Raw genomic sequence first — 27,855 nt, forward strand, 5'->3', positions numbered from 1 at the left:
CATGCTTCATGAAGCTCTTGGGGGGGGTCATGTGTTCAGTGAAAAAGTATGTGGCTGTGAATAATCGTGGCTGCCTCATGTAAATATCTCATATCCATATTGTAATTATGCCATCAATCAGAGCCAAGCTGGGATCAGAGTGATACAATATGGGCTGTCAAGGCAGAATGCAGCCTCTCTCCCTCTTTCTCTCTCTCCTCCTCTTCAATCTCTCCTTCCATCTTTTCCTCCCACTCTCTCAGTCTGTCTCTCTCCATGAAATCTCGCATCAAGGTTTTGAGTCACGGAATCGGATCAGCAGAGAATAAAACGGAGGAAAAATAACTTTTACAGATTCCAACGCTCATGTCTACAGATTAACCGATTGCCGATAACAGCCGCTGACCAGCGGGCTTGCGGCAGCGTGCTTCTCTACGCTGTGAGTGTAGAGAATGTGCGGATGAAGCGTTCGCTTGTCACATTTTCACTCATTGACACTGACTCTCTGCGCTTGGTAACGTTACTAATCTGCTGATCAAAACCTCACCTCAGTGAGTCAGCAACTTTCTCGGAGTCGATTTAGCTTCTATGGATGTAAGAGCCATGTTTTACTGTTTACACCTTTTTTTGTGTTTGATTCTCATTGCAAAAGGGAATTTCTGTTCTGCTCAATGTTTAATATGCAATAGAATGAAGGTAACTGGTCATATTGCAGAATGTGCTCTGATGTGTGCGTTTTGCCCTTTTAAGATTAAAGCTCCTGTAGTGCGTTCCTGCTAATGGATCATTTGGGTCGGGTCCTTTAAGTGTGATAAGTGCAAGTTAATCTTCGAGGGAGCAGGATGTGGAGCAAGAATTTCTCTGATCACAGATTGTAGACTGTATTTTAGTTATTTTTTTTAGCAAAAGGGCAATTTTTTACAGTCCATCGTTGGCATGGATGTATTTTTGTACATTTTACGTTTTCATGGAATAAACTACTTTTCACACACTACAAGCCTCATCGTTGGATAGCTGACCATGCAAAGTAAAGCCCGCAGAAAAGCACGTTTCAATTGGACACGGTAGTCTACATGAGACCAAACCATAGACCATTAACGGTAAAGAGAGATAGGAAATGAGATGCAACAAAAGTCTGAAAAGATTCAAACGTGTGATGTTGTGGTTCATGGTCAGCACCTTCATCGCCATGCAGTTGAACATATGCAAGCACAAACAGGAACACTCCTGCATGATTCTCTCTCTCTCTCCCTCTCTCTCCCTCTGTGGATAGTTGCTGTCAGGTTGAAAGCAGTTGTGCTGTCGGCCTGTCCACCCACACATGACACCAGCCACGCTGATTCGACCCACTAGTGACACACACACACGTCACACATGCACACGGCAGATACACGTCACACACATTGCACAAAGGAATAAGAATGGAAACATGCGTTCAGCACAGGCACAATCTTGGTAATAGTGTATGCAGAGTATGAATTTACAGAAGACACGTTTGGAGATGCAGTGCTGTGTTTGTGGAGGGTAAAAAGGTTTATTTGTTAAAAGGATAAAACCAGAGAGCTAAGAGTATGTCTTTAAAGCAGAAGAGCTTTAAATAAGTTTAAATATTTAAATTGGTTTTAAAAAGGATGTGGCATTACTCTCATATTTAAGGTGAAAGTCCCGCTGTGCTCATGCTCATTCAATGTGGAATCTATTTCTTTAGGAAAATAGACAGAAATTCCTGAGAAGCATTATGATGATTATTAAATATATATATGTAATACACAATGCAGTCAGTAGTGATCCTTTGCTAGTTGGCTTTAACACATCTGACAACATTTATTGGCCTGAAAAATAATCACCATGAGGAGGACTGTCATTAAAGGAGAGACCATGACGTTTGTGGAGGCGTGGGAAGCTGGAAGCTGGTCCGATAGCGAGCACCACCAGTAGCCTTTACGGAGAGCAGCATGTCAGTGTGCTTCCACTGTGCTCGTCAAATGGTTGAGCTGCAACCAATGTTGGAATTCAAGGATCATTTCAATATTCGCAGTCTGTCACATGTTAATATATATGTAACTGTACATCCAAACTTTGATTCTATAATAAATAATCAAAATGTATTCAAGAAAATTACTTTTAACGTAAAGTATGTGAAAAACGGAACTATGAATATGTGCAGTGACAGTGTGCAGCAACTAAGCGTTCGAACTGATGAAGAAGAATTGAATCAGATTGCACACACATGCACAACAGAATGTGCAACCTGGTGAAGTTCAAACCAACACTGTCGTCGTCTCATCAAGATTCAAAACCACCCGCACATCCCGTCTCTCTCTACCTCGGCCTCCCTCTCTTGTTGTCTTGATCATTACACGTGTAAAAACAAGCCGCTGATATCGTAGCACACACACACCGAGATGAGAGCAACCCTCTCGACACAAAAGTCAACCCTTTTTCTGTTAATAAAAAAAGATGAAATGACAAAACCAAAAAAGGAACCAGGAGCTCGGACTGATGTCTGGGGAAATTATTCATTACTGACTGTGTTTTCTTTCATGGTGCAACAATTAGCATAACCCAATAGGATGTGACCAGAGAAAAAGTGTTTGGGTCTCAGACGGGATGGACTGCAGCACTCACACATTCCTGCAGGCGTTAAAGCGCCACGTCACGGACATGCAATAATAACAGGAATACAGCGTCGACCTGTTCTCTCTCTGAACACTGCAGCTTGGTCAGTCTGATGCCGACGCACAGAGGCATTCATTAGCACGTGTACGGGACGCACCGGGCTTGAAGCTTAACTCCATTGTAAACAGCAGCGTCATTATGACACACTCAGAGCAACACGGCGTAGTACGAACTGCGAGATCGTCCACACAAGGTCGGAGTAAAGGGTGGTGTATGGGTCAAACAAACGCAGGACTTTAAGCCAGGAGACGGCAAAAAAAACACAGAGGACGTATTTGCAGTATTTTCTGATCTTCATTCCGTGTGAAACTTGAAATCAACGTTGATTTATTTGTCACGTAACTTCCGTACTTAGCTAACAGGACTTCCGTAGTTATTTTAACCCAAACCACAATCTTGTCAGACCTAAGTAAGTAGTTTTGTTGCATAAACATAACCAAGTATTTCAAACCTAGCCAAGTACGTATTTTCCCTAAAAACGTTGTTTCCTGTGAAGACGGAAGTTTGTTTTGAAAAGACTGTTTGCACATAACAAGTGGAAATTAGAATGTGATGACACAGTATGTGTCTGCTGTTCATACTCATTATGCTGCCTTCACCTCAGACAGCTCATGCAATGAATAGAAGCATCAATCATTCCTAAATACTTGCATTTGCTCAATCATCATATTATGTCTCTAAAAACATTGCAATATGAGCCTTTATGGTGTCAGCGTCCCTGGCTGTGCACTAGCTTATATTCCAAGAAAACTGGTGACACAGGAAATACAAAGGTAACACTTTATAATAACTACACACTGTGAAGCATTAGTTAAGTCTGAGTGAACACTTAACTCATCATTTATAAAGCATTGTTCCTACATTAACACTCATTAGTATGCAGTTCATAACAGCAGTTCTAAATGTTTTATTCTTTATTAATAAGCTCGTCTATTGTGTGTTTCATGATTGTGTTTTCATACTTTATAACTGATAGATTCCCCATTTGTAAATGAAGTGTTATATATATATTACAAACCAATTATTAAGGAGTTGTAGATGATTGAAAAGATCATTTATAATGTGTAAGTACATGATTAAGAACACATTTAAACGTACATTATTCATGCATTTATTTATATATAATGATTTAGATATGCACTAATGGTCAGGAACTATGTTAATATATGCTTTATAAACACGTATTAATGCTACAATCATGATTAATTGAGGTGGTTACTAGTCGTTAGCAAAGTGTTTTGTGTGACCTCATCTAAAGTGAGGACTATCTGTGCAAAGCATTTATAAATGATATTGAAAGGCCATCAGTGCCTCAAAACTCACAAAAGTCTCAGTTATCTTCTCAACAGAAAAGGCAAATAGACACAACATAAAGTGATCAAGAACATATTAATATGTGTTGATGCAAACAATGTACTCGTAAATACAAACCTCTCAGCCAGTCAGTCAGAGAGGACATTGGAAGCAGCGATCTTAAGGATTTATCTGATAAGAGGCAAACTAGAACGTACAGCAGGTCAAACATGAGGAAACCAATCTCAGCTTTATATTCATAAAATAAAATGTGTAAATGTATCTTTCAGGACCGTCACCTAGCTCAGAGGCCATCCTTAGAATATAATATTATAATTTAAGAGAATATCATATTTTTTTTCTCATAAATTAGCCGCTTTAATCTCAGAATATTTTATTGTTTTTTTGGAACAGAACTTCCTCCCCCCGGCTCCATAATTACTTTACATTTTTACTTTACCTACAATGGCTCTAATGTGCCGTTTTATGAAACAGACGATTGTAGAACGTGGTTGAAACACTTTCTATGCAGATGGTCTTTAAGCCTAAATACAACAGCCATAAAACTATTCATGAATTCAATTTGATTAACGTTTGTCACATAAATATATCACAATTTATTTTAAGAGTAATATTTCACTTCTTTTTAAAGTAAATAAAATATCACTTTTCCTATTAAAAGATATTTTAGTCTTATCAAACATTGAATACAGGACTCCCGCGTCTTACGTTTTCAAAATTCACCTCTTCTCAAAGTCTGCAAACACTAATGTTTCGATATGTATGTATGTATATTTGGTGCCGCAGCAGCAAGTTTGTTATTTCTCTATTCATCGCCGTTGTGTGCTAGAGTCCTGCTCTAAAGCTGTCACGCTCGTCCTTACCACAGAATAGAAAAATCTCAACAGCTGTACACTAACTCTCTGCTGACTTTCTAATCATCCCTCCTTCATTGTCCCTGTCTCTGACTCTCTCCTCATTTCTTTTTGCTTCTTCTCTCTTAATATACCCTTTAAAATATGCATGCATGGAAGGGAATAAAGGAGCACAGAGTACATTTTTCTTTTTTTTCACTCTCCTGTCAACAACAAAACAAATGAGTTGCTAGAAAAGCCCTCTTTGTGAGCTCCACTGAATTCAAAGAAAAGAACAGTTTTTTGGGGGAACTGCTCGCATTTTCTTTCAAGTGTTCAAAAAGCTGAAACAGGAAGTGTACTTTCATGGGAAAAGCTCGTTTACACTCTCTCAAAAATGGAGGATCTGAAATCACACAAAAAAAACGCAACTGTTGTCGGCAGGCACTTAAACAGCCTCAAACACTTTGGAGCCGTTGTGCTGACGTCCGCTCATCCAATATTTATTCCGGGCGTTTTTCAGACACCTGAGTGGAGAACGGAGAGGGCGATCACAACAGAGGAACACGCCGCCTCTTGTGAACTGCTGAGTTTGACTTTTCCAAGGGAACGAGCAAACAAAAGCATGCTCTGATGCATTTCCAGGCAAGCTTTTTTTTTCCACTGGCGCTCGTGCCATCGCGCCGCTCTCTATGCGAGACCGCAGACTTTCATATGCAGGACATGGTTTTGTGGCGGCCATTGTTGCCCCCACCCCCCCTTTTTTTATTTGTTTGGTTTGATTTAGGATGCAGGAGGGGCACACAGACACACACACACACACAGCTGCAATCATAGCGTACACACACACACACACACATTATGTACTGAGCTACACAAATCAGTGGCTAACTCAGCAGTCGATATTCTTCTTCGGAGCGTTAAAAGCTGATCAATAGAGAAATGATGGCAAAAAGGGGCTGCTCATGCTGAACTTAAAGGGGAATTCCACTCCTCTAATATGTCTTTCTTGTGCCTCGAGCACAACTCAATTCATATTTCAGCATTGACTCACTTAGGGTTTCCATCCACCTAAACCACCCCGCAGAACCCCACTGAGAAGTCCCAGGCGAGCCGAAACACCCACATCACTGTATGTAGCCTGAGAGGTGAAACTTGGGGCTGAAAGACCTCCCAGGGCATTTGCTGCTGCTGCTCATAAAGCTTGTTGCTGCAGCATAACGGTTTTTGTCATGAATACTTTCACACAGCAAAACAGTGAGGTTTTTTGGGGAGCGAGGTCGATTTTTCCTGAGCTTTCACAGCGTGACCAAAGGCATTAACCGTTCAGGTTGTGTGGAACAGAAATATTGAAAATGTTCAATAAACAACAACACAGAGGCTCCGTAGTCCGAACCAAGACACGACACTTTATTATTCTTTTCAACCTTGACAAAGCCTTGGTAGCTAACTGTGGCTAAGTGGAGAGCAGGGCCGTCCTTCAATCAGAAGGATTGATCCCCGGCTCCGCTAGTCGAATGTCGATGTGTCCTTGAGCAAGACACTTAACCCCAAAATTGCTCCTGTAGCTGTGCCTCTGCTAAATGTCTGTAATGTAACAAAGGCAGCGCAGACCAGATCCAGTCTTTCCTTTCATACCTTTCAAAATAAAATCATATACAGAACACCGCATAACTGTTTACCAGCGGGAACTTAAATACACTCAGAGCATTTTGGTAAAAGGAAACTCAATAAAATAGCTGACATTAGCTTAGGCAGTTCTGCCAGAAGCTACTCTGGGTCAATAGGATCCAGGTAGTTGGTCCTCTGCATATAGTTTTGCAACTTTGACTAATTTGCATCGCGAACGGGGGAACGGACTTTCTAGTATGAAATATTTGCAGCCAAGTATTTTTTGTTTTCCTTTTGTTTATTCAGCACGCCTCCGGTGTGTAAAGGCCTTAATTCAGCTCTTCTCATTTGGAGTAAAGTAAGTATTATTACTCTTTATTAAAGGTAACGGTGTAGAGCATCTAGAATTCAGCTGGTATGAAACATATTCATGGACCTTTTTTCTTTTCTTTGACACTGCAGAAGAGCTGGATAATTCAGTAACGTGAACATGTGATTTTTTTTTTCAACAACAAACATGAACTTTGAAAAACAGCCCACAGTGTGTTTGACAAGGTCAGTTTCATTAATTTAATTCACTCCTGCTTGTTTCCATTCTCCTCTTTGTCAAACCGCACCACCACGGTCCACCCCCCCTTCAGCCCCGACCCCCATGGCATGAACATACAAGTCAACCGCTATGCGGTTCGGGTTGTGCACTTAGCAGGTGTTTTACAACAGCTCCCCCGCATGACTCCAGTAGTCAGATTTGATAACGGCAAACATTAACCGTTGTCTCCCCTGGCCACCAACAAGAGGGGCGATTTGTCTCCTCCCTTTATCTGCAATGTCACGTCAATGTACAGCCTCCTAGTGACTGAACCGGAAAAGATGGCGGGGCCGATTGTATGGGAAGAACCCACAGGGATTTTTCTAGGGATCAGGGTACATCGTCATGACAGCCGGGGCCAAAAAAACACCAGCCTCAGCGCACGGTGCCAATACTGAGCTTTCTGAGTCGTGTCTCCTGAAGGCTGAGAGGAAATTGACGTTTGGTTCAATTGGGATTGGAGGCCATTTGGGGTTCATGGGAATTTAATTCTGCCAGATTTGCGAGCACGTACACAGACATGGAAAAACAGGGGCGATACAAAAGAGGCACAATGTCCAGAAGTGACGCACACATTCAAATGCACAAGGCTTCTATGTCAGGTTGAGATTATTATGTTGTGTGGCTGCCGGTGAAACGTGACCTTCTGGCTGATGATGAGAGGGAAAGAAACAGAGCAACTGACAGAAAGGAGAGGGAGAGAGATTCCATACAAGCTAAAGGGCAGAATATCATCAGCTCAAACAGGCAAATGCAAAACAACTGGCAAACAGAATACTAGAATATGATTTGTCTTGTATAAAGTTTTGGTCATGGAGCTGTGCACTCATGTTGTTGGTCAACAATGAACCGTATCGTATCCGCTTTCAATGAAAGTGATAATGAGCGAGAGTTAACGATGCTCAGGCACAGGGGTTTTGTGGCAACTTTAAGCTATAGCTCTTGTGTGGCTCAAATAGATGAACTGTCCCATCTACAGTACTTTAGTAGTGATACTGTATATTTATTAATAATACATTCTATTTGTACTATAAACAGGAGGCAGCCTCAGGGTCTGCTGAGTGAAGCCAATGCAGAAGTTTCTTAAAATTTGCAGGGGGCGACTCCTCCGGTTGTATGGAAATCTATGAGAAAATGACTCTACTTCTCTCTTGATTTATTCCCTCAGTAAACATTGTAAACATGAGTTTATGGTCTCAATCTCTAGGTTCAAGTCTTCTTCAATACAGCATGATGTTCATTTAGTAAATTATGGTCCATTTAGAGTCAAACAGACCATAAACAGGGTATGCTTCAGGGCGGGGCTTACTGTGATTGACAGGTCGCTGCCGCTACGTCACTCCTCCGCAGTCCAAATATGGCAACTTCCGTTCATTGTTTGCAAAAAAAACAACATCCATAATCAAAAACGGCGACACCAAAATCGCCGAACTCGAGTCTTCAAAGACGCAGTCCATAAACCAACGGGTGACGTCAGGATGACCACTTCTTTTCTACAGTCGATGACTAAACAGTAAATGGTAAATGGCTACATTTATATCGAGCTTTCATCTCATTCACCCATTGCCCCCTACTGTACATTGAGGATTTGTTAGAATTATATATCTTACTCAGGGCAACATTATTGTACAAATATGGTAATTATCGTACACCTGGCAGCACTGCTCACTTCCCTTCAAAGTCAGAACACTATTACTGAGATGAACTGATTGAGACCCAATGGACCTATTGAGGTGAAATGGTGCAGTGTATTAGGCCATTGGAAGCAAAGTTGCAAATTAATGAGCAGGACAGTTTAATGGCAATGAGGCGATTTGATGATTCTTCGCATCAATGTGATTAGGAACACTGATGTTTTAGGGATGGATTTCACGAGGAGGAAAGATCCCTCCCTGTTGGGTGACTTTATCCAACCTGTTCCCAATTATCAAAAAAAAAGGCACTGTATAATAAAGAATACTGACATTGTTCTAAAAATGAAAAGCACCGCTATCACCCTGCCCTGTTATGTACATTACAGTACCAAGAACAATTATCATCTTCAGCACTGATGTTTTCCGTCTCCTCCCGCTCAAACTTTGACTTACCTCTCCTCACACATACTTATTGACACTGAGCCCTTGTTGTTTCCTCACACAGAAGATAATATATAATGTAGGTGAACACACAGACCATACTCAGTTTCATTTTCTGACTGTAGCTCAGCCAAGTGCTGCAGGACACGTAGCTTGGCATGCTATACACAAGTGAACTCTTAAGGGCACACACTTGTTAGGAACCCCTACGTTTTACAGTGCTGATCAGCCTGGAGATATGCCAGTTAACGTTAACGCAAATATATATATACACACACACCATGAAAGCACAAACATGGCAGCTAAGAACATGCTCAGAAAGGCCAAACCCACATATGTCAGTTCAAATGTTGTGTAGGAACCAACATCAAGTATTTCCTGGAGTACAATTCATGGACTGAGGCCAGACACACACATGGAAGGTCAGATGTGAGCAGGCACACTGCATGTATGTTCACGCAATTAAGCGTGGATACGTGGGCATTCATACACACACACACACACACACACACACACACACACACACACACACACACACACACACACACACAGAGGTTAAGCGCTGACTGTAATGAGATGAGTAATCAGTTGTGTCATATAGCTTGTCTGCCAGAAGGAGAGAGGAATAGAAGGGGTGTGTGCCAATGCTGCACACATCCTTCTCCTCTTCCTCTCTTTTTTTTCCTCTTCTCCTTCAGTATCTCTTGCTGCTTTGGCCAAAGAAGAGAAGGAGAGTGGAATATTGCCCCCCCCCCCCTGAGGGCAACACAGCAGAGAGGAGCTTCTGCCAGGATATTACACCTCCTCTCCACTCTCGCCTCCTCCTCTCTGAGGTTACATCTGAGGGAAGGGAATATATGGCCGATTCCCTTCCACACCTGGATCCAGAGGAGACGAGGATGAGAGACTGAGACGATGCGGCTCGGTGCACGTTTGACGGAAAGGAGGCGTACGTGAGGTGGGACTCGTCCAAAATGTGTCCGGGTTAACGTGATGTGCCGGGCGAACAGAAATCATCCACAATATGACGTTTTGGTAAAAAGTCGCTTTTAAATGAGGAAAATTGCAAGAAAGAGTGCAGCAAAGCTAATGACATCCGTAGCCTTCAATGGTCGCTCCTTTTCTCAGCGAGGCAGGTAGCAGCTGCAGTTAACTTCTCATATTGTGTCAATGACATTATAAAGCAATAATTATGTGGTTTCCAGTGTTGGTACAGGCTTCCTTATCTATCGACATTCCACAGCTTTTTCCAAAAAAATGAAAAAAGAACTGCATTAACTTGCAGCGGTATTTAAAGCATCTCTAAACAAAATTGCTCAAATAAGTATGTTCACTATAAAGATGCCACTTGTTTATGAACCCACAGTTTCAGTAATAATCACCCGACTCTGCGGTCTTCTCAGCTCTACAGAGCGTTTTATCTGTGTGCTAATAGCTTTGGTTTTTACAGCCCTGAACTTTACTCTTTCAGTTAAAGATTTCAGCAATAAAACACCTCTGATAAACCCAGTTTCTCCGCCGCTATACCTGCCCAGTGGGCTACCAAACAGTGAACTAGCTGGTGAACATAAGCATTTAGGAGCAAAAGAACTTGAAGATATTTCCCTCAGGAATTGGTGAAGAATTCACAATTCAATCTATATGATAATATTAATTGTTCAAACAATGATATGTAGCGCTGACAACAAACTCCAAATGATTAGCTTTAGGTATTCGATTACAATCGTGTCAGTTTTGGTGACTTTGAAAACTTGTAACATAGCCCGGGGGCTAGCGCTCCTTAGAAGATCCAAAAAGTTAAGTTTGTTTTACCTTGTCTTGTAAAGGGATTATTTGATCACTTAAAAATGGCAGGCTAAGCAATCTTCCAACAATTTGTGTAATTGATATAGAACTGCGATAACTGGAATTGATTTAATTAGCATTCATTGTTGCTAATGAATGATCCCAACTTCCTGGAGGGACCGTCCTCGGTGGCGAAATGTCGGCAGTGGTCTTTCATCATGGTCTCTTCACTGCAGAGGCCAGAGGTGAAAGAGGCTCTCTGGAGAGGCTTTCTGAGTCGGTGGTGGACATTAAAAGCAGGGTTGGTAATCTTGAAAAACTAGCGAGAATACGCTAGATTTAAAAGATCATCCAACCGAGAATAAAACAACATCCTAAGGCTGCTTTTTTCCAATATAAGTAGCTAGCAGCGCTAGCTCCAAGAGTTGCAAAATCTAGTTGGTGAAACTGACAGCCTGTTCTTTATTAAGGACTCCGTCCGAAGCCACTCCCTGAAATTGTCATAATGAACGTACACTCCCAACATTGGCTATAGTTAGTACTTGCAGCTGTTAAACTAGCAGCTTGTTGCCCCAGATACCTGATTGTTTTTCTCTATTAGATCATTTGATTCATTGATTAGTCAGGATGTAATGAGATAAACCAGTTCTATTGTTTCTTTGAGCCCTTTCTGGATTTGTGGAAAATTAAATAGTATCATGAACCTTTATAAGAATACACACACTAGGCTGGAGAACATTCTTATATTCTCTCATTGTTTTGAATCAGAAGCACTCAGTCTGCAGATTATTTCATTTTAAAGTGAAATTCACAAAATTAAAAGTTCGTCAAATTTCTGGTAAAATTGGCCTTTTCTCTTCAGCTCCACTTTTGCTCTCTAACTGCATTCAGCACACATTGATGTGCACCTCCCATGCATTTGCAGTGGGATATTAAAGCTTCCCTGTCTTTTACCGCGCATACTTCAGCATATTCATTCAACGGGAAGAAGGTGGGAAAAGACTTGAGGAAAAATAAAGAGACAGAGATGGTGTGAGGGAAGATGGACACACCGAGGTTCCATTCAGGGAGGCAGGAGGGAAAAAAAGCAAAAACAAGTGTTTTGTATTTTTATCGTTGTGCACTCTCCCTCTTGCCCAATACATTTTTTTTGCATGTATTTTTAATTCCTACAGATGGCAATAAAATGAATGTAGAGTTTCGGTTGAGATGATCTTTAGAAAATAAGAAATGTTAGAAAAAGAAGTCAAGCCAGGAGAAAGGAGTAGGAGGATGTGGTGACGAAGAAAGGACAACAGACCGAGAGAAAAATGGGGACAGGAGGAGCTGATAGAGGTGGAAAAGAAGAAAGGGGGGATTTCGGCCCAGCCTATAGTGTTGACATCTGCCTCAGCATGACAGGCCGGGGAGAAAAAGAGAAGGAAGGGACGGAGGGAGGTATGGGAGAGAAAAGCCTTGGGTGTTGTGTAATAACAAGCAGGAGGACAGAGGGAGAGAGAGAAATTGTGGGAGAAAAAAAAAAAGAATGACAAAAACTTGGAGGAAAGGGAGAGTGAGGGTTAAAAAAATAAAAAGGAAAGAAACAGAAGTCACAGAACGGAGAGAAAGGAAGTCAGAAAGGAGACAGAGAGAGAGATTGTTTCTGTCAGAGTAATTAGCAGCTGCTGAGCTGGTCTGGAGTCCAACATGGCACTAGTACACACACACACACCATCTGTGGCAAACACAGGCAGGCAAATGCCCACATTTTATGTGCACAAACACACACACACACACACATACACAGGGTCTCCTCTAGAAACGTTTCACTTTCTCCATCCCCACTTTCTTTCTCCAAAAAAAACCAACATGCTGACACAGACTTCTGAAAATGAGGTATTTTCAAGCACATAGGTCACTGATGCACACAACGCAGACTTGCCTCCCCCTTTGCAAAAAAGGGCAAAAAGGTTGCAAATGTACCAAAAGAAAAGAACTAAAAGTAGCCTGGCTGCAAGGATGCACTGCTGCAAAGAGACAAGAGATTTATTGTATGATAAATACCGCTTTTAGCAAAATAGGAGCGAGAAATGCCGCGGAGGACGTCTAATAAACCAGCCAATTATAGTAACGGCAATGACTCGGCTGTAAAAGTTGTGTGGTGACTTTTACAGTTGAGGCTGCAGCTTCTCTTGGGAACATGCCTGGAAGCTGGCTTTTGTTATTAAGCAGATTTGTGTTTAAAGAGGAGATCCATGTAAAACAATGTGCCTGTTGGTTAACCTTCTACATGAGGGCCTCATGGCACAGTATCTGATACAACCACAATTCATCTGACTTTTTTTTTTTCTGGAAGGGTAAAAGCTTGAAAAGCCCCCCGCCTTAATGTCAAATGAAGGAGACGAGGGAAGCCTTTCTCGTAAAAGTAATTATTTTTCTATTGAGGCCTTGTTAAAATTCAGAGTGATGTGTCTTTCACAGCACAGAACGACACGCAGTTTTAGTGCTACCTCGGGCTATTCATGATCCACCACCGCTCCATTCAGCAGGGGTATCGTATTCCAATACAATCCCATTGACTAGGCTGCTTGGATCCATTACTAAGAGGAGCTATGTGATAATCGGGGTAAAAGAGAAATTGATTGTCCCTTAAAATGGTCACTGCTCTGCGAGGGGTGGTTGGGTGGTGGTGGTGGTGGTGGTGGGGTACACAACAGACAGACAACAGATAATGGATTGGCGATAGTAGAGAAACCCACGACAGAGGAAAAGAAAGGTGGCAAATCCATTGCTATTGCTCAGCACGTCAGCCTGGATTACAGAGTTGAGTTTACAATAACCGCACATCAGTCTCAGCCAGCCGGCTTTATTGCTAATTTCAATCAGCACATTTTACAATTACCTTCCCAAGACAATTTTCTTTTTTTGGCCAGCCAGTCAGCCAATCAGTGAGCCATGGTCACCCAGCAAGCCTTATAAATACCATCAATTATCTCAGTAGACCACTTACCTAGCAAGCTGGTCAAATTGTTCTGCCAGTCACTCACAGAGTCAACCATTCGGACACCCAGGCATATCAGTCATCTTCTTACCAAGTCATTCACCAAGTCACATGAACGGCCATCACGTCACTCAGTTAGTCCTTTCTTCACCTAGTTTACATCCCGTCAAGTCAGGCGGACAACCTGGAACTTATCTTGTCATACAGTCAGTCATCTTGTGACATCAGTCAACAAGCCAGCCATTCATTCATCGAGTCACCTAGACAGTCATCAAGTCATCTTGTTAGTCCTCTTTTCAGCAAGTCAGTCACTGAGAGGCCTACTCATCAAGTCATGATGTAACCAAGTCATCAGGTCGCCTGGTCTGTCATCTAGCGAACCAGTTGTACTGCCCACTCGCCAATCGCCTTGTCACCTAATCAGTCACCAAGTTACCTAGCAAGTCATCTTGGCAACTAGCTAGTCATCGAGACACCTCAGTCATCTCGTCACCTTGACATCTACTTATCCAATTATCAGTCACCAAATCATCTTGTAAGTAAATGGTAAATGGACCTGTACTTGTATAGTGCTTTTCTCGTCTTCCGACCACTCAAAGTGCTCTTACACTGTATGTCATTCACCCATAAATACTCATCCACACACAGATGGCTTCAGAACAATCAAACCATTTATACCCAAGCATACACCAAATACACAGCATTCAGGAGCAATTAGGGGTTAAGTGTCTTGCCCAAGGACACATTGACATGGACTAGCGAGGTCAGGTATTGATCCGCCGAACGTCTGATTGAAGGACGACCCACTCTATCACTGGGCCTCAGTTGCCCCCGTCCTCTCCTCCCCTACTCAATAAGTCACTCAGTCAGTCCAACTTTGACCTATAATCGTACAGTCCCCTAGTTGGTAATAAAGTCACTTACTCAGTCATCTTATCACCAACTCATCTCTAATTCATTGAGTCGGTCATGTTGTTGCGTAGTCAGTTCTCAAGGCACCCACTCACTCATCTGATGGCCTAGTCAGATAGCCATGAAGTCAGTTACCAATTGGTTTCAGCAAGTCACCCTCTCAGTCCACTCCTGACCTAGCCAGATTGCCTACGTAGCAACCTTGCAAGTCATCTAGTCACCTTGTCAATTCTCTCTTCATCCAATCTTGGCAACAATTCAGACAGTTAACTAGCCAGTCACATAGCAATCTTGTCATGCACTCAGGCATTCACAAAGCCAGCCATCTCATCACCCTGTCAGTCACCAAGTCATCAAGTCGCCTTGCTAGTAATTCGGCTACATACTGTGGCATTAATAGGTAATGAGCCTTTTCATGGTGTTGTACTTTAAACCATTTCATTTTAACACGACACCTTCCAATTTGATCAGTTAAAACTGTTAACTGTAGGGCTGCAACTAACGATTATTTTAATAATCGATTAATCTGTCGATTATTTCTTCGATTAATCGGAGAAAAAAAACAAAGCATTAATTTCCAACCGAAAAAATCGCGTGACGCTGTGGCGCGATAGCGTATCAGCATTGAGATGTTTCTCCTGTCATCACTGACGTCCTGCCGTTGTTGAATCAGGACATTAATACTGTAGCCGTCTGTGTTCACCCAGAGCTCTACGATCCCTCATATCAATAGAGACCAAACTATGTGTATACATGTGTGTGTGTAAAGCATATAGTGCAAACAATGAATAGACGCTGCCGTATTTACGTCTAGATGACGTTATTGTGAGTGTTGATGGAGCTGCTACAATGTTAGCATAGCCTAGCACCGATCGATCCGAGCTCCATTGAGAAAACACGTACAAATGGGCATCATTACGTAGTTATTTCGGAGTCACTTTTTGTTGGTTTATTGCCGTTAAATCACAGCCAAATCAGTTTATTTTGTGTTCATACAGCTGTAGTAAACAGCCGACGTGTGGCTCGCTAGACACAGTGAATACAGCTCGATGAAATCCACGGAGCTCCTCTGGACTATTATGAACCAGACATGACGGCGTTTAGTTTCCCGTGATATCTGTGACTTCCACAACAAGTACCAGGCAGAAATAGAGGTGATTTTTTCCTCAGATGATGGCGGACAGTTGAACGGCTTTCAGGCCGATAAGCCGCGCCCCCCTCTCCGGTGCGTCCAGCGCGATTCACCGAATGAACACAAATAGTCTCCGGCGGGACCGGCTCATCGCGTTTGGTGTGAACACGGCATTATTGAGTGGCGTAATAATCGCGCGACACAGCAAATCGATAATGAAATTCGTTGCCAACTCTTTTAATAATCGATTATTATCGATTCGTTGTTGCAGCCCTAGTTAACTGATATATGTCAATGACATTGCATGTCGTTTATATGCAGTATTGTCATTGCACCCTGCATGTGATGAATAGTCTTGACTGTGCATGTGTGCTTTACATCCTTTGTATAGTGAATTCACGTATTATGTGCGTTCTGTTCCTGTTCTATACCTGGTTATGTTTTGACTTAGTTATATTTTAGCCAATTGGCGCTTGTATTTGTATCTTTACATGGACAGCATTGGAAAGTAAGGCTTTTGGCTAAATTTAGCATATTTGCATCACAGAAAAGTTATGCTTATGAACATGTATGCTTCTTGTTATATGAATAAAGAAAAAGAGAGAGAGAGAGAGAGAAACAGAAAGAGACATTGTTGAATCCCTGCAGTGTGTGCTCATACATGAGTGTGCTCTGTGGTCCTGGGTAAGTGTATGGGCTGTGTGTTAAGTCTGTGTCTTAATGTGAGTGTATCTCTGTGTGTGTGGCTGAGAAGGGACACAATATGGCACCATTAAGCCACTTCTAATAACATCACATTCAGCATGGAGCCTCTAAGACCACAGTGGTCTCTGTGCAGGCCTAGGTGTGTGTGTATGTGTGTGTGCACGTGTCTTTACCCCATATATGCATGTGTGTAGGTGTGCATCTTATCTGCAGGTGTCCCCTATACATACTGTATGTGTGTCTGTATATAATCTTTGTCTTTGTGACTATACGCGTAGTTCACATTAATTGATCGTGGTTGAAGCTGAGTGTCCAGGTGCTTGTCTATGTCTCTCTGCTGCATGTAATGTATATGCGTTCATGTACAGATTCAGGCTGGTCTCATCCAGCATTCGTCGCTGAAAATAATGAACCATAATTTGTAGATATAGATAGAATTCGTGGGATATCTACGAATTACGGTTCATTATTGTGGGATATTCCCACTAAAACATTTTGTACGTTATCCATGTGATCATGAATGGGGGACTATAGAGACCGTGTAGGGGGGGTTGGATGGGCCCAACAAAAAATGATCTCTCGACCAGGAGACCTTGTACTTCAGTAACTGCACTTCCGTATTTATTTTGACCAAAATGTCCTAAACCTAACTAAGCAATGTTGTTGCCTAAACCTAACTAAGCAGTTTTGTTGCCTATACCTTATTAAACATTTCACAATCTTTTTCAAAACCTAGCAAAGTAGTTTTGATGCCTAAAGCTAACTTTATTTCCCGCGAAGACATGAGTTTCTTTCGAAAAAGGCTGTATGCAAGTAATTGACACGTGTTGCTGACTTTAGGAACGACTGTGGCTCAGTGGTAGATTAGGGTCATCCTTCAATCAGAGGAATCATGCACAGAAAAAAGGAAAACTAATCGCACTTGGTATAGATCGACAAATGTACACGATAAATGCCACATTGAGGCATTGAGTTCAAATCATTTAAGAAACAAATCCTGTGTTTCTGTAATGAGCAGCTTTTGATGGCAGCGACTCTCTCAGGTCTGTACCGGATGTGTTCTGCCGGAGGGCAGCGCATTATGAAAGTTAATGAGGGTTAGGGCTGGCCAAATAAGTTATTCAATTTCTCATTAAAATGTCGGGTTTCTTCCTCCGGGTATTAAGTCAGCAAACTCCTGTCAGTGTAAAATCCATTTATATGCTGACGAGCCAGTTAAATGTACCTGATCCCAGCAACAAGTGTTTCCATACTCTCATTCCAAATCACTCAACTGGCTGTTTGGCTGTTTTTCTAAATGATCCTACTATATCCTGTTTGCACTACAAACACATCTTACATCTTTTCCTGACCATTGTATGCCTTTATTTGACAGTTGCATGACAATAGAGATATGACAGGAAATGAGGGGGAGTGAGGGATGCGGTGTGACATGCAGCGGAGGTCCCCAGCTGGACGTGGACCCGCCTTAACCCCTTGAAGTGAGCAGCTTCAAACACTGGTCTGCCTTTCAGTCAAAACACATTGAGGGCACACGGGTTATGTTGAGACTGGAGACAAACAAGATGTGTTTCGTTACAAATCCGAATTTCGCTGTGTTATTTTCAAGTAGTCCGAGTTCTGTGCGAGCGTTGCTCACCTACAGTATCTGCATTGTTTGCTGTTAAAACAGTGCAACGTAGTTAAACTCGTGAGACACAACTGTGCAGGAGACCAGAGAGATTTATGTTGTGTGTTCAGCTCTCAGTAATTTCTTCTAACATATTCTTTGTTGTTCGGTTTAGTTTCTCTCCTGCCCCTGTTTGGCCTTTCAGAAATCTGCTTTGTTATACTATTTTGCTTTAAGCTGTATAGGAGTTCTGGTAAGTTGCCGCTGATTAAAACACAGCATTTCTTGATTTTGCTGCTTCATTATGAAAGCTTTGAAATAGAAAAATATCGGGTGACTTTCATTGTGAAGAATATAGAAAATGAAATGTGTTTATCCACAGTTTTAAAGACGTTTCTTTGACCCAAAGTGCTTTTGTTGCCTAAACCTAACCACATGCAGGGCTCAGCATGTGAACCTTGGTCTCCAGTGTGAAAGTCCTGCTCACAAAATTAAAGCGCTACAATCCCTTGAAAATGTAACCTAAGAACATACTACATGCAACAACAACAACAACAACATGTTCTTACTCCCAACGTGTCAAATATGGAAGGTTGGTCAGAGGCTCTACTATGTAAAATAACATAAAATAAATAACTGCTTCTTCCGTAACTGGTGTTAACCAAGTCTGAAAGCACTGTAAGATAATTCAATGTTCATTCTGTTTGACACGGGGCACAAAGAGCGGTCTCCTAAAGTGAAACTATGTTTGTTTCACCTGTCCAAACTCCCCAAACACCAGCCCTTCATTGGCTTTCTCGCTATTCAAATTACTTGAGTTGCTCTGAGCATCTAATAATGTCATGGATGGGTTTACATTGGAGCTGGGTGCGTCTCATGCAGATGCTAAAGGGTGCTTATTGCACCGGCATCAGATGCTTAGGGCCACTGACTCACTGGCAGTGAGAACGCGTTGGAAACCATTTTGTGTAACTGGGAATAAAAAAGGTGCTGCTTATGTAATTACCAGGAGACAGGCTTGGTTACCTACATCATCTAACGTTTTTATTGTTTATGTCTTTACTATATTGTCTATACATGCATTGTTCATGGTATTTATGAAGTTTTAAGGCCTTGAGAGTTTATTTAACAGAAGGCAAGTTTGTCCTGGAAGGGCTTGTGATTTTAAGCATGTACACTGGTAATAGGAATATAAGTGATGTATACAGTTGTTTGCTCAGGGAGGAAGATGAATCCGATCCCAGGCTGTCTCTTTAGTAGAGATGAAAACCCTTAAAGAAATTGATTCTATTAAGAGATTAGCAAGGAGCAATAATAAAACAATAACAATGATACAACAACATGGAGTATGATAGAGACATTAGCAGAAGAGACACATCAAATAGCGGTCGCAGTATTGAGGCTCCACAAAGCGTGACACCCCCATATGGAAACACCATATGTCCTCATCAATACAACATACCAATTCATTATACATACCCACACACGGTCTGCAAAGTGACACGTACAACAGCACACACACACACACACACATAGCATCGCGCACAAAACACACATGGGCACACTCAGACTCGCGCACAGTTTAGTTGGTGTAATGACCCATTTGGCATTGAGCAGCATCTGTTTAGCAGAGCCATGTAGTGGTGATGTTAGTAATTTTCTCCCAGACACAGTGAGCACACAAGGAAGGCAGGATCCTCTTTAGCACTTACAACCAACGGCCTGTCCTGTTCCGGCGCCGCGTTGTCATTCTTCCCTCTCCTCCCCATCCCTCCTGTCACCACCCACTGCACTATATCGAAACGCACGGAGCGCAAACGCCTTGGATGAATCCCCTCAAAACAAAGCCACCTTCAACTCAAAGCGCCACAAAAATAAGATCGTAAAAAGCGCAATAAAAGTCCTAGAGTGGCTGACAATGAGAGATGATATTTCAACGCGCTCAGAGAAGAGAAGAAACCCATCTTCCCAAATTATCCTTTCCGTCATGTCGCTTTTTATATTTTCCCCTTCCCTTCTTGCTCTGCTCGAAGGAGCATCAGGCGGTGACAGCCTGTACTTTCTGCACTTTCTGCCCTGTCATTATCAACCAGGAAGCAGACTGAAGATAATGCTGGCAACCTCCTGCCGAGAGAAAAGGCTCCAGAGCTTTCCTTCTTTTTTACCATAACAAAGTTTAAAAAAGATAAAGAACATACAGTAGGAGCAAAGGTAATGATGTGCGTCTGTCATGGCGAGCAGGGCCGGGATCCATTTACTGAATGTAAAGCACATATTTGCTGGTAATATACCTCTGTGGAGTGCACAACATATTAAAAGCAAGAAAAAGCATTACACTACTGTGTTTTATTGTTTTAGAACATGCATGTTATTATTCTATGTTGTTATGTGCACATTTTCTGCTTTATCCTGTTGATGTATCATCCCAACTTACCTACAGAAACATTCTATGGTTCACATATAACCGTTTTAACACTTCCCCAACTCGGAAACGTCCTACTTATTGCATGAAAACCAAATAAAATGTTCGGCTATGCCCAGGACCCCTCGTCATGTAATGTCACTTGACAATTCCCCTACTGAGTCTTTTGTGTTGTATCTTTGTGAATATCATGACTCTTCTCAAGACAAACTGTGTTCATATCATCATAATGTTAAGTTTAACCAGGGTACCGTAATGTGCCTTGATTTATGATAGCACAGCAAAGCTCGTCTGCACGGCTTCATGAAAGTGCCGCTGGTTCACTCCTCCGCTGTCTAAATATGATCACTTCCGAATGGTTGCAAAATACCAAGATGGCAATGGCCAAAATCCAAGATGGCGACAGACAAAATACCGAATTCAAGGCTTTAAAACGTCAGTTTTGGGGAGCAGTTTATACGATAGCTGAGCAGCGTCACATGAATTGGGTTATGTGGTAATTAGCTAGTAGCTAATAGGCTATGAAGGTTTCCTCTGTGTTGGACATTGTGACTCTTATCCTTCGTATAGATTTATTTCACCCCTAGGAGCAGCTCTAACAATTGGTGGCTACATTGAAATGTATTGACTTTGCACTGAAATGTAGCTTTTTTAAAGATGTGTCCGTAACAGTGTTTAAAGGGTCCTGTTAAAGCCTTTTAAAGCCACCATGTCGAGAATTTTTCTGTACCAATATCTTTCAAATTATCTGTCAATAAATCAATGTCCCCGATAGGGTTGTCACGATACCAAAATTATGACTTCGATACGATACCTGCCATAATATGCCGATACCCGATACTTCCGATACGATACCAGAATTCGATACAATACCACAAATACGATACTGGTATATTTATCTATAATAGTAATAAATAAAACATCTGTATGGTTCCCTTTTTTACCAGCTTGTTCCTGCCCAGCTTTTTGAACACTTAACAAATGGCATTAATATTAGTATTAGCCTACAGCAAGATATTAATGAAAACTACCTGTCGTTCTTTGAACTCTTTGAACAGTTGGGGGTGTCTGTCTGAAAGGTGCTTTGTCATGTTTGACGCGTTGCCTCCCTTGGTCTGTGTGGCGTAGAAACAAGTCTCTGTATGTGTTGTGAATCGTTTTGATTGCATAACATAATTAATATAGTTCATGTTGCTTGTGTAACACTGTTTATGTTGTTAAGCTGTAGATGTGAGAAGCTTAATTGACCTGATTTACTTTTATTGTGAATAGCATGAAACAGGAAGTGCTTTTACTTTGAAGAGCTTGGAAGTAGCATGATACGTGCTTACGATGAGAATGATAGTATGAAGAAATCCACATGTCGACTGCGAGAGCACGTTCTGTTCACTTTAAGAGTTTATTATACGCAGTTTATCACGGCAAAAGCTCCTGCACTAGATGCCATGTCTCCCCAGCCCCGCCCCCTGACAGAGAGCGGAACAGTGAGTGCGCTCTGATCGCGCGCTATTTTAATGAAGTTTAATTAAGTATCGATACTAAAAATATGCAAAATCGTATCGTTTTTAACGTACGGGTACCGCGGTACCTTTTTAGTATCGATACACTGTGCAACATTAGTCCCTGATTGGATTTTTTGAGAGAGAGGAGATGGTAATAGATAATAATAATAACTGGGAGACCCCCAGTGGTAATTCAGTGTTAATTTAATGTTTAATGTAATGTGACTTGCAGTGAAACGGAATAGGCTATGTGAAGTTTGTGGGGCTAAGTGTGAATCAGACTTGCAAATGATGCACAATTCACGGTGCTATTAGCAGCCGAAACCATTCTTTATTCATTTTGCCCCTCAGTTTGGGTTCATTGCATCAACTCCATATGGACCAGTAAGATAGGACCAGCCAGTTAATAATTCCTTCTCTGCAGCCTGTAGATCCAACCTTCTTCAAGTGTGGGCTGTACTGTGGTGAAGCCACACACAGGTCCAAGGTCAAAGCCATACCAAATGTACCTGTTATTGGGAGCGTTGTGTAAGCTGTCTTTTGACCTTAACACACACATAAACAAACTGAGGCACACAAAAGCAGACAAACATATAAGGTCCGAGCACACATATCAATGTGCACCAACAAGGCTTGTTGGTTGTGTGTTGGCCTGGGCATGGGTTCGGTGTGTACATGTTCCATCTTCACGTACCAACTCCACATGCTGGACTTTAAAAACTAGATGTCAGCTCGGGTCACACATTGGCGGTAATGAGAACGAGAAAGTGCAGAAGAAACATGCGAGCGAGAGACGGCATGCAGAGAAATAGAGAAAAAAAAAGATCAGGGTTAGGAAAGAGAGCACTGAAGGGGAGAGAACAATGCAACAAAAGACAGGTAAAAGAAGTAAAAAGGAGAAGGAGTCTAAATGGTGATTTATTACCTGCACACACACACACAGTAACCCTGATCCTCTCAAATTTCCCCTCTCTTTTACGGTTTTACTATCTCTTTCCTTTGCTGTTCTCTCTCCCAAAATATTGTAAATGTGAATCAAATTCAAGTAGGATCATGAAGATATTAATTCATAAACGTATATTCATTATCATTTGAGAAGAGGTTAGGGCTCAAATGATTCAGATTCGTAAAAAATGTTCTTCTCCAAAAGGTCAATTTTAGCTTTGGCTTTACAGTTTGTGTCCACTCTGTTACATTGCTGATTTATAGTATAGATTTAAAAACAAACGTTTGCAACACATTTTAAATCGTCTGGTGTCAATTTCAAGAGCCACTTTGCATTTACACATTCACAGATGATGAACTGATAGACGTTCACTGAAGCACATCCCACAGAAATTTTTTTCGCTACTCTACATGCACTTCAGCTAGTCTATTCTGCATTCGTTCTTACCAACTAACCATTCCTACTCAGAAAACTGTGTGCTGTTTTGTTGGTCAGTTGCTCCATCCTCTGTATCATGCTTAGACCCTGTGGTGGTTCTTGAGATATCGCTGATGTGGATGCCATCTTCATCTGTTCCCATTTCATAGTTCTTAGTTCAAGTCAAGTCAATTTTATTTATATTGTACAATATCCCAAATAACAAATTTGTCTCCGGGGCTTTACAATCTGTACAATATATGACACCTTCTGTCCTTGGACCCGAGCAGCAGATAAGGGCAGAGCAACTGAGGAGGAATCCTTCTACCAGGACGGACAGACGTGCAATAGATGTAGGTCTCCTCCGTTCTCCTCTCTTGATCCCTCATCTAAATGTGACAACACATTTGTAGGCAAAATTGCTATGTGGACCTCTCTCTTCCTCCAGTAATAAACAATGTTGACCAATTTTTATGTACATGGTTACAATGGAGTTTACAATAAACAGTAGAATTTCTATCTAAATCACTTTTTCAACATTCTCTATCTATGTATCTACTGGCTGTAAAGGACTTTTTCAATGAAAAATACATTTTCAACTCGCATTGCCAAACTAGGTTAATGCAATTTAGACTTTGTTTCCTAATAACATGCACTATTTGTCTTCAAAAGCCATATTTTCAAAATAAAATCTTTAAGTGAATGTCACTAAATCACTTTAGGTTTAGTGACATTTTCACAACAAGCTGACCTGGGCCCCGTTCCTCGTACGTGGCTAACTGAGTTAGCCGGATCATTTTCAGGATAAGATTACATAAGTGAGGCTTTTCGGTTCCTCGAAGCAAGTTTGGCAAAATCACCAGTCCTAGTTGCATATGGTAAACTACACATACATGTATATACACATATATACAGTACATGATAAGTAAGCACATACAGTACATATATCCTCATAAGAATCTATTAATTCGTATCAATTAGAAACTCTTTGGGCTTGTTTTTATCTACTTATTCTGAAAGAGTTGATATAATTATTTTCGCAATAGATCTCATTGGATGATGCATTCCATTAAGCCTACTGCCAGCAGCACATTTAAAGAAATATCATCTGATTGGTTGGGGTGATGAGGCACTTAAAATTAACCGATACATTTTCCCAACACTTACGCATTTAACGTGTCTGCGATATTTTGCCATGCTTCTCGTCTAGCCCTCGCAGCGGTGGCGGTGTTAGATTTTATTATTATGGTCTTGAATTCCTCATATGCGTTCATGATCATCTCCTGCTCGTCAGCGGAGAAACAAGAGGCTCTTTCTTTGAGTTTATTTGCCGTTGTACTGTTAGAAAATCATGGTTTCGGTGATCGACGCTTCCCCCTTCTGAAGTAGGACGGGCACGCGCAACGATCCTGATGACTGACGTCTGGTTCGAATTAACGAGACTGTTTGAGCGCGGATCAGCCTTTGAGGAAGCGAGATAGCCTGACATCAATCATCGTGTTAATTTAAGCTGGATAATTGGACATTTGATCGATTTAGTCGAACCACGTACGAGGAACGGGGCCCAAGTCTCCCGAAATAAATCTTTCAGAATAAAAGCTTGCTTTAGATACAAGAAAAAGAGCTGAACTGAGCTTGTCTCTGTGAGAACAGCAGATTCAGTGTCCCACAGTACAAGGAGTGCCACTTGTTACCACACTGAGTTCAACATCTCCCTCCATCACTCCCTCCTGCTTTCTGCATCCCTTTGCTACCTCTGTCTCTTCCTCTCCGCTTGTACAATGTTCAATAGTCATAAATCAACTCCCCATCATGTTTCTCTGATAACATTAGACATTTATGAATAATAAATGCCTGCTCGCCCACTCCTTATTACTTATTGACATCTTGCTGTATGTCATATAAGAATAAATGAAGGGGATAAAAGGGACTGGCAGGGTATCATTATGATCATGTCACATCTCTCCTTTTGTCAGGTGTTTGTTTCACGTATTTGAATTGGAGATTTCTAGTTCCCATTTGCCATTTATGTGTTTCATGACCCACTGAACTGATTATGTCAACTTTCTGTTGCGCATTTTGAAGGGCTCCTTGCGGACAAATTGTTTTGTTGGAGAAATAGAAAAATGCAAGCTGGAGTGGAGACAACGTAGAAACGTCAACACGTGACAGTTAATCAACAATCAGCTGTAGTGACAACGGAGAAAAAAAGATTTCAAATCCTGCCATCCAGTACTTGACGTACAAGCCATTGGATTGGCTTATTTCTACCCATATGTCTGTACAACACGCACAATCATTTATAGTTTACGCTATAAGTTAACGGAACATCTACATGAAGATAAAGGAAAACAAGCAAACATCTATATGAAGACCATGGAGTGTGTATCTCCACCGTATCCACCAAAAATAAGTCACAAGTTGGATGATGGCGAAGTAAGCAGACAGTAGTGGTACAACAGATCATAAAACTCACAGTGCGGATCGTATCATGGATCAGAGTCACGGATCAGATAACAGATCGGATCAGCACAAAGGAAAAAATGGAGCAAATATTACCTTTTGGAGATCCACTATCAACGTTTGTTTGCCGCTAATTAAGAATAAGTAATTACTATAATTAAGTAAGTACTTATTGTTACTTAAGTTCTTATACTAGGATACTAATTGATGATCATTGATAATCCATACTGCCAATCATAAACAATTCTAAATGTTATTCTTTTATTTTGCTCTAGTAATTTATAGAGGGTTTCTTTCTCATAAAAACACACAATTCAAATGATAAGGATTGTAATGGATTATAACTAATCTTGTCATTAGTAGTGTTAATTATGTATTATAAACTAGTGTTAGGAAGTTAAACAGATTATAATTCCCTCTCTAATGTCTATTTATGTTGTTTTAACACCTCGTCAAGTTCCCTGAGTTATGTTTTCCTTGTTTTCACATGTCACGTCATTTTTGTGTTCCCTGTTTTAAAACTGAACAGAACCTTCCTTCGTTAGCCGTTAGCGTTGTTGCTAACGTTACTAGTTATTCTCCTGTAAATTTAAACATGGAGTGGTTGTTTACAATGTGACATTATTACAGATCGCCGACTAGAAAAGTATGAATGCTGATGTCCTGGTCACATATTTTACTGAATATTGACGGATAATGATCATTAGTAAAACTTTATTTTAGTGCTGGGCAAGTTAACGCGTTATTATTAATAACGCGGACAATTATTTTATCGCGCGTTAACGCATTTTTAAAAAAAACATTTTTTGAAAGTCGGTTGCTCACTGGCAGCGGTGGAGGAAGTCTTCGGCAGACTACGTTGATGCAGCGTGTGGGAGAACTATAGATAAACAAAAGCAAGATAAGCTAACAAATGCCACAGAGAAGTGGATACAAACTGCAGGCTGATCAGTATTGTGGAAGATGTCGATCTGAGGAACGTTCTCAAGGTGCGTTCGCGTCGCGTTTGGTGTGAACTCACCTTTAGGATCGCAACGAATGACGACACGTGTGAGCCTCAAAACGCACCATCACAAGAAGAATACACGAGTTGTATGAAAAGGAGAGGACTACAAAAGCGATGGCGTTACAACGTGCACCAGCTGCTGCTCTCACTGGAGACTACAGGACATCTCTGGGTAACCGTCATCACCTCGGAGTTACAGCATTATATTGATGAACAGTAGAGCTGCATTCACATGCTCTGACTGTCATGAAGACACAAGACAGACATTTTGATGAATGCGAGGAACATTTTATTCCTGTTGCACAGCAATGGAATGTTTCACATACAGTCAGCACACTGAGCACAGATAGTGAAGAGATATAACTGCTACTGTGTAAAGGGAATATTGCTGTTAAAAAGCACCTTATTTGTTTAAAGTGTTTGCAAACCAAATGTTATTGCACTTTTCTTCATATAGCAGTACTTTTAAGATAAAAGTGCGCAATACACTACACTACACTCGACAGTGGTCCGTTGCACCACTAGTGGACATTCATAAGCCTTAAATCACCGTTAAAAACAAAAAATGTTCTCAATGAAATGGCTTAGCTCTGAACTTCATGACATACATGTTAATTAACATCTTTAATCATCATTTACTGATATTAGTTAGTACCTTTATTAATATGTAAACCAACAATAAATGTTAATAATCGACATTCGCTAACAGTTACTTAATGCTTGTTATTATTGTATTACTTAACTGTTGGTTAATGCTTATTACTGTATTAACTAATGTTAAAAGTGTGTTTTCAAACATTGAATAATGTATGAATTATTACCGTAGTCAACATGAAAACCATAAATAAATACTTTCTAGCCACATTAGTTACTGTTAATGAACTGTTAGTTAAGGG

The sequence above is a fragment of the Pholis gunnellus genome (genome assembly GCF_910591455.1).
Source record: "Pholis gunnellus genome assembly, chromosome: 10".
In the NCBI taxonomy this organism is placed as follows: Eukaryota; Metazoa; Chordata; class Actinopteri; order Perciformes; family Pholidae; genus Pholis; species Pholis gunnellus.